The sequence below is a fragment of a genome, unplaced genomic scaffold, assembly GCF_019419815.1.
Source record: "Pyrus x bretschneideri cultivar Hongxiangsu unplaced genomic scaffold, Pyrus_bretschneideri_v1 Contig8, whole genome shotgun sequence".
NCBI classification, from domain to species: Eukaryota; Viridiplantae; Streptophyta; class Magnoliopsida; order Rosales; family Rosaceae; genus Pyrus; species Pyrus x bretschneideri.
In genome coordinates, this window is record NW_025999820.1 from 9,279,913 (window position 1) to 9,288,311 (window position 8,399).

An 8,399-nucleotide genomic window follows, 5' to 3' on the forward strand; every position below is an offset into this window, starting at 1 on the left:
TAAATAACAATCAAATCATAAAAAAAAAAAAACGTATCATTTGGTTTACAAGATTTTATTTAAAAATTTGGTTTTCCTAACACAACCATATCATAATACAAGTGATTAGATGCTTGAAAAAAAAAAAAAAATTTCAATCACGTGTATTATGAAACTTCTGTATTCAATTGAGAATTTGAGAAGATGTGAGATTTGTAGAGATTCCATATCAAATTTTGTAGAGATTCCATATCAAATTTTGATTCAATTCTCTGGAAGTCTCATGCGAAGAGGTGAGATTTGTGGATGCTTAAAATACACTACGAAATCTCTCAAATTCCCTCTAATTCCTCAACTTTCTCAAATTCTTTAAAATCAAATTCTAATTGAATACACCTGAAATGTTATAAACTTATTTAAAATCCTAATTGAATACACCCAAATTTCTAAGGATTTTAATAAACTATCTTAAAATTCTAATTAAAAACACCTTCAATTTCAGAAAATCACTTAAAATCTTGATTGAATACCCCTAGATTCATTAAAAGAATTAAAATTCCTCAAAATTCCAATTGAATACACCCCCTTAGTATACTAAGATACGTTTTTTATGCACAAAACTTTCTCCAATGAATGGGGTTTGTTTATGCTAAAACTTATAATTAGAGAGGAGCACTTGATTATTATTCTTGTTGACTACATCGACGCCAATTGCTTATAGGTAAGAAATGGCTTGACGCTTATTAGACTCCTCCTGTAATGGTTGACCTAAGTTTTTTTTTTCTCTTACCCTCAACCGCAAAGGGTTTTGTAGCTAAAACAGTCCAAGAACACATATTCATGCATCTGCAATTCTGTGTGCGGTTCTTTCTCCTCACCCAATACCGACTGTAAAAAAGAACATAACTTTGAAATTTTTATTTTTATATATAGAATCATTTAAAATAATCAAAGAGAAAATCATCTACGAAAACCACATATTAAAATTAATTTTAAAAGTTTCGTAAAAAATTATAAAACCAAAGTTCATGTGCATGATCATAAAGAATACAATGAGCATGCTTTTTTTTTCTTTAATTAGAACACAATGAATACCTTAAAATACATTTACGATACACCTATGGTTAAATTGGTGAGAAAAATAGCTCCCATAACAATACAATGAGTACCTTAAAATTTGAGCCTTTGACTGCTAAAACCTAAAAATACATCATAAGTTCATAACAACCTATATTATTTAGCATGTATCTCCTTGATTAGAGCAATGTTAATGGTCCCTCAAGCGAAAATAAGAAATAAAAAATAAAAACTTTGCATATACATTTACTAAAAAAAAGATAATTGGAGCAATGATCCCTCAAGTATAGTTTAAGTGGAGCTTTGTTTCATGTACTTAAAGTTCATGAGTATCCCTGAACTGGTATTCATGTAGAGTAATGATACTTTTGGCTAATTACATTAGAACTTTCATCAATTTTTTACCCTTTTAAACCTTTTATTTTGCATAGAAGTTCGAACGGAGTTAGTAAACAAGATCATTGCTCCACATTAGAACAAGCTCAAAGACCATATATGCTCAAAGATATTCAGCTTATAAGACCAAAACTTTAATTAGAACAAAACTCAATGACCATTGCTCTAATTTTCTCGAAAATAAAAGTGACTTTGCATGCATGGCCACTCAACTTATAAAGGTGGCTTACAACACAACAGTCTTACTCTGCGGGGGACACACGGACCTCATTTCGTACAATCGATTAATCATGGCTTTAGTGCTGATTGGGAACTCGAAAGCATTTGTGTTCGTAAGTCTTTGTGCTAGAAGTATTTTTATTGTAGATTTTTTTTCTACCAAACATGGTTTGAAACATTTTTAGTAGTTAGAAAACACTTTTAGCCCATCGCAAAGTCTCAATCATGAATTTAACATGTATGTACGGGGTAATGTAATTTAATAATTTATACGTGATTTGAGCAATGAAGATTCAATTTTGTAGATTTAAACGAACTTAGATAATAATGCTCAATGGGATATGTAACTCCACCTAGAAAAAATGATTAGTAGTTCTCCTAGCGTTGCATATTTGTTGAAATTATTTGTTTGATGTCAACTAGCTGTAAGTCAGAATAAGTTGCTAGAACCCACTCTTAATTTGTTAAGTGTCTTCTAAATGAGAGGCTATATTCTTATATATGTCTACTTGCAACAACTGTAAATTAGTCGTTTGTAGTTGTGGTTGAAGAAAAATCTTATATTTTAGATGTTACCTATCATAAATGTATTAGATTGTTTGAAGCGTGAACAATAATTGAAAAAAGTTCTTTCAATCTATTAACGATTTAAGTTACAAAAGGGTATGTCCATTTTTGGAAAAGAAATCACAGTAGATCATTGTGCTTTTGAGTTTCCTCAAACGAATAACATTGAGGCTGCTTACTTCTGCTCGTGAAAGAAGAAAAGATACAGAAACAGCTAGACCGAGTGAGCCAAACCGAGTCGCCAATAAAACCAAAGCAAAAGCAGAAAAACAGAAGCAGCCGCAAGTGTCACGTTTTACACACCTTAAGGTAACAGGGCATGACACTTGGGAAAGCCACACGCTAGCACAGAGTCCCTGGCCAAAACCCCAGATGCGAAGAATCAACAAAGTGTCCAAAGCACAAAGTTAAACATGCATTTTCTATGGTGCCCGGAATATAAGATACCACAAACTTTTTTACTCTTGAATTTTTAATTAAAAATTAAATTTTAAAATTTAACAGTTAAAAAAATTCGAAGTGCTTTAATTAGAGAGTGTCTTATACTTCGAAACACCATATAATTTTTTAGCAAAACAAGATTTCGCAATTCGCAAGTTTGCAGAAAAGGTGCCTGCAGGTAAAGGCAAACCTCCGTGCCTGACCTGTCGACCAGAAGTTAACCTACCCATGGGATAACGAAAGTTTCTATGAATTCGTGTCAGCCGCATTTTCTGTTTGACATTTAGGGCATAAGACAAAGCAAAGAGTGCAGATCAGTTTAAGATCGTCAAGGGGGAATGAATTCATGTTTCATGCTTGGACAGAAAGCTGAGATTTTACAGTGTTTACATGGAAGCAAGCGTACATACATGACCCTGTTTGACTGGAAGATGAATGGTAATTCATACAAGTAATGAAAGGATGTCTAAATTTATAAAACTTATATGTCATTTAATTTCCAGGTGACACATCATTTAGTTTACAAATTTTATTTATAAATTTAATTTTACTAGCATTACTCAATTCATAACTAGCATGTTTTCTTACTCAAAATGAAAAGTCGTGAATTCAGAAAGTCATGAATCTGGAAAAGGAGAATAATGAGATAAACTACTTCCCACAATTAATCTAAGAGTAACGCTAGGAAGGCTAAATGTGTAAACAAAATTTTGTAAACTATATGACATGAAAGTTGATTATTAAACTATTACTGAAGTATTGATTAACGTTCTTATTTCTTATCGGCGACACATAATTTAATTTACAAATCTAATCTATAAATTTAGCCTACTAGCATTGGTCTTAATTTAATTCCCGGTTTTTTAGGTATTGTAGATCAAACAATTGAAGGACGTATATTCATACATTGTGTGCGGTTCCTTCTCATCACCCAATTCGGCAGTAAAAGAAAACATAACTTTGAAATATTTATTTTTAAAGTTAAAATAATTTAAAGTAATTACAGAGAAGATCATCTACGAATTTTTATACCGTATATTTTAAAATTGGCTTTAAAACTTTCGTAAAAATGTTCCCCCCATAAAAAAAATACAAACGAGTACCCCCGTAGCTATTTTTATTAGAATACAATGAATACCTTAAAATTTGAAACTTGGAATGCTAAAACCTACAAATACAACATAAGTTCTTAACAACGTATTTACTTATTTATATATTATCTCCTTGATTAGAGCAATGTCAATGATCCCTCATTTCATGAAAGTAGTGCAACCCACACATTTATTTTTATTTCTCGCACACTTCTCTTAATTTTTTATCGTCAGATCGAATAAATTGAAGAAGATTAATTATAAAAAATTAACATCGGTATGTGAGAGATAAAAACAAATAGGTGTGTAAATAGCACTATCCTTTCGTAATTGTGCGTCTCTCATCATAGAGTCAAAGCAAAAATAAGAGAATAAAAAATAAACTTTGCACATATTTTACCAAAACAAAATAATTGGAGAGTTGATTAAGCATCATTAGTCACTAAGCTTTATTAGGAAAGTATATAAATAGAGTTGTATTTTCCTTATTCATTAAGAAAGAAATAATACAAGGCTTATTTCTTATATGGTATCAGAGCCTCTCTGCTTCATCGCCTCTCGATCCTTCTTCTCTCTGCGATTTCTTCGTCGATAAGTGCGATTTCTTCTCGATTTTTCTTCGATCTCTAATCTTTGATCATGGCATCTTCAACTTCGTCTCCGGTGCAGCCTGAAGTTGTTGTTCCAAATCCTGCAATTCCTTCCCCCGATTTTGCAGCGATGAACCCTAATTCCTCGATCTCATCAATTTCTTCCATCACTGTTCAAAATTGGAGCGATGAACCCCAATTTTCCGACGATACAAACTTACCGGAATTATTGATGGCTCCGACGCTTGCTCGCCGCCTTATGTTCTTGATCAATCTGGTCAAAACTCCGGAATTCCAAATCCTGATTTCGACATTTGGTATGAAAAAGATCAGAATATACTGATCTAGTTGAATTCTACTCTATTTGAGGAGATCATTCCGTTCACCGTTGGTGTTACATCGTCTCGCGAACTCTGGTTAAATCTCGAGCAACGATTTGGTGGCGTCTCTGCTGCTCACATTCATCAGCTTCGCTATCGTCTTCACTCAGTTCACAAAGGCGATCTTCCTATCTCAGATTACTTGCAAAGAATTAAAAGCATTTCTGATTCTCTCATGGCTGCTTGAGATTCTGTCTCTGATCGTGATTTGATTGTTGTCACATTAAACGGTTTACCTGATGAGTATGAGTCGTTCATTGACTCCATCATGCTCAAGCTTTCCACCACAACACTAGATGAACTTCATGGTTTGTTGCTCAACAAGGAAATCTTCCTGAATCGCAAAAAGAAAGGTGTAGCCTCATCTGGTTCTAAGCCTTTTCAAGCTTTTGCTTCGTAGTCTTAACCTCTTCTTCTCCCTACACCGCCACAATACTACAGTTCTCCTTAAGCTTATGCTGCTCAACAGTTTAATTCCAATGCTCCACCAAAGTTTCACAACAACAATCCTGGCCGATGATCTTTTCAACCCAATAATCGTGGCTATTTTCCTAGGAACTTCAACAATCCTCGAGGTAACTTTCACAATTTTGGTGGCAATCATGGCAACTATAGAAATAATTCTGGCATTCCTGACAATTTTGGTGGAAATCGCTTTAATTCTGGTGGAAGAACTCCCTGTCAAATATGTCATTCCTTTGATCATGAAGCTATTAAATGTTACGAAAGAATGAATCATGCTTTTGCTAGAAAAATCCCTCCTGCAAAACTTGATGCTATGTGTGCTCACACTAGCTCTCAGCAATCTCCTCCTACTTGGTTGATGGACTCGGGTGCTACATCCCATATTACTAATGACATATCTACCATTCAATCTCCACGTCCATACTTTGGAGAAGACAAAGTGTACATTGGTGCTGGACAAGGTATGGCTATCCATCACATTGGTACTTCTCTCACACCAACTCCACATTCTACTTTCTGATTGAATAATGTTCTTCATGTTCCACTGATGAAATTCAATTTACTCTCTGCCTATCAATTCTTGAAAGATAATCATTGTTCTTTGACCCTTGATTCTGATAGTTCTGAAATCAAGGATCGTTCTTCGGGGAGGATGCTTTTTCGCGAACCAGTTAAAACAGGGTTCTATCCATTTCAAGGTTTCTCCAATGTACCTCCTTTACATTTTGCTATGTTCAACACTAAACCATCTTTGAAGACTTGGCATGATAGGCTCGGTCATCCTTCTTCTGCTATGTTTCGAAAAGTATTAAATAAGCACAGTCTTGTTCACAATGGTGCCAAGTTTGTATCTTTCTTTTGCACGGATTGTGCTATAGGCAAAAATCATAAGCTGCCTTTTTTCTTCCAGTACAAGTTTTGTGTCCACTAGTTTAGAGTTACTACATTGTGATTTTTAGGGTCCAGCTCCAGTCCATTTTGTCAGTGGCTACAAGTTTTACTTGTTGATTGTGGATGAGTTCACCAAATATACTTGGTTGTTTCCCATGAAAACTAAATCTGAAGTTTTCTCTATATTTGTATCTTTCAAGGCTTATGTAGAGAACATGATTGGCAATAAAATAAAAATCTTGAGATCTGATTCAGGGGGTGAGTTCACCAGCTCTATGTTTAACTCTTTTCTATCAAACAATGGCATTTCTCATTAATATAGATGTCTTCACACTCTAGAACAAAATGGATGTGTTGAGAGGAAGCATAGGCATCTTACAGAGACTGCACGGATCCTATTGGTTTATTCTCTGGTACCACACAAATTTGGGTTGAAGCCTTCTTTACTGCTTTTTATCTCATCAACAGACTACCAATTTCAAGGTTGGACAAATCTCCATGGGAACTCCTCTTTCAGAAACCCCCAGATTATTCCAAATTAAAGGTGTTTGGCTACAGCTACTACCCGTGGCTCAAACCATATGTTTCCTCAAAACTAGAAGGCAAAAGCAAACATTGTGTCTTTCTTGGTTATAGTCTTCAGCACAAAGGATATCGGTGGTTAGATCTTCAATTTCAGAGACTCTACATTTCAAGATATGTTTTGTTCAATGAGGGGCATTTTCCCTTCCATGATCTCCAACAGTCTTCCATCTCATCAACACTACAGTCTCTAACACATGCTTCTTCCATAGAATTTAATCTCTCATTTCCTATATCTACATATGTTTCACCAATTTCCCCAGTCCGTGCATCCCAGTTTGCAGCTTATCCATCACCTGCCTCATCTCAGTCATCTTTACCTGTCTCATCAGCCTCTCCCCTATCATCTCTGCAGCCAAATTCTTCATCCATTCCCCAATTACTTCCTACAAACTCTCACCCCATGATTACAAGGTCCAAAGCAGGTATCTTTAAACCAAAAGCTCTCTTTGCCACCAAACACCCAATTGATATTGATACTTTTGTGCCTACTACTTATCTCCAAGCATCTAAGCATACTCATTGGATTCAAGCCATGCTCGAAGAGTTTCAAGCTCTTCAAAACATAGGTACTTAGACATTAGTACCTCCCTCTCCACATCAAAACATTGTAGGCTGTAAATGGGTGTTCCGGATTAAATGCAAACCTGATGGTACAGTTGACAGATACAAGGCTCGTCTTTTAGCCAAAGGATTTCACCAACAAGTAGGCATTGACTTCAAAGACACCTTTAATCCAGTTGCCAAACCAGTGACCATTCACATTCTATTAACTTTTGCTGTTTAACATGATTGGTTTCTAAATCAGTTGGACATTAGTAATGCCTTTCTTCATGGTACACTCAAAGAAGATGTGTTTATGCAACAACCTCCTGGTTTTATTGATGCCTCTCAATCTTCATTTGTTTGCAAGCTCAATCGATCTCTTTATGGTTTAAAGCAAGCCCCTCAGGCTTGGTTTGATAAGCTTGGTCATACATTATTGTCTCTTGGTTTTACTCATTCTCAATCAGATTGCTCCTTATTTATGCATACATGTCCTTCTCTTGTGATTATCTTGGTCTACGTTGATGACATCTTAGTCACTGGTCCAAATGCATCTGATTGTCAGGCTTTCATTCACAAGCTCAGTTCTTTGTTTCCTGTCAAAGACTTGGGGCCTCTCCACTACTTCCTTGGCCTTGAAGTTCATAGATCCCCTGAATGTATTTTCTTATCCCAAGGCAAATAAATCATGGATCTTCTTGTCAAAACCAAAATGGAAGGTTGTAAACGTTGTGCCACTTCTCTCGGCACTGATAAATTGGATCACATTGGAACCTTGTTGTCTGATCCAAATGAGTATCGATCCATTGTTGGTGCTCTTCAATACCTAACATGGACACAGCCGAATATTTCTTTTGCTGTGAACTAAGTGTGTCAATTTCTTCATTGTCCTCAAGATACTCACTTTCAGGCAATGAAATACATTCTTCGATTTCTCAAAGGTTCCGTTGATCAAGGACTCTGGTTTAAAAAGGGTTCTTTACAACTCACAGCTTTTTCGGATGCTGATTGGGCTGGCTGTGTGTTGGATAGAAGATTTACCTCTGGATATTGTGTCTACTGGGGTTCAAATCTTATCAGTTGGAGTGCAAAAAAGCAGCCAACTATTGCACGATTTTCAACTGAAGCCGAGTATCGCTCTCTTGCTCTCACGGTTGCAGAACTTACATGGATTT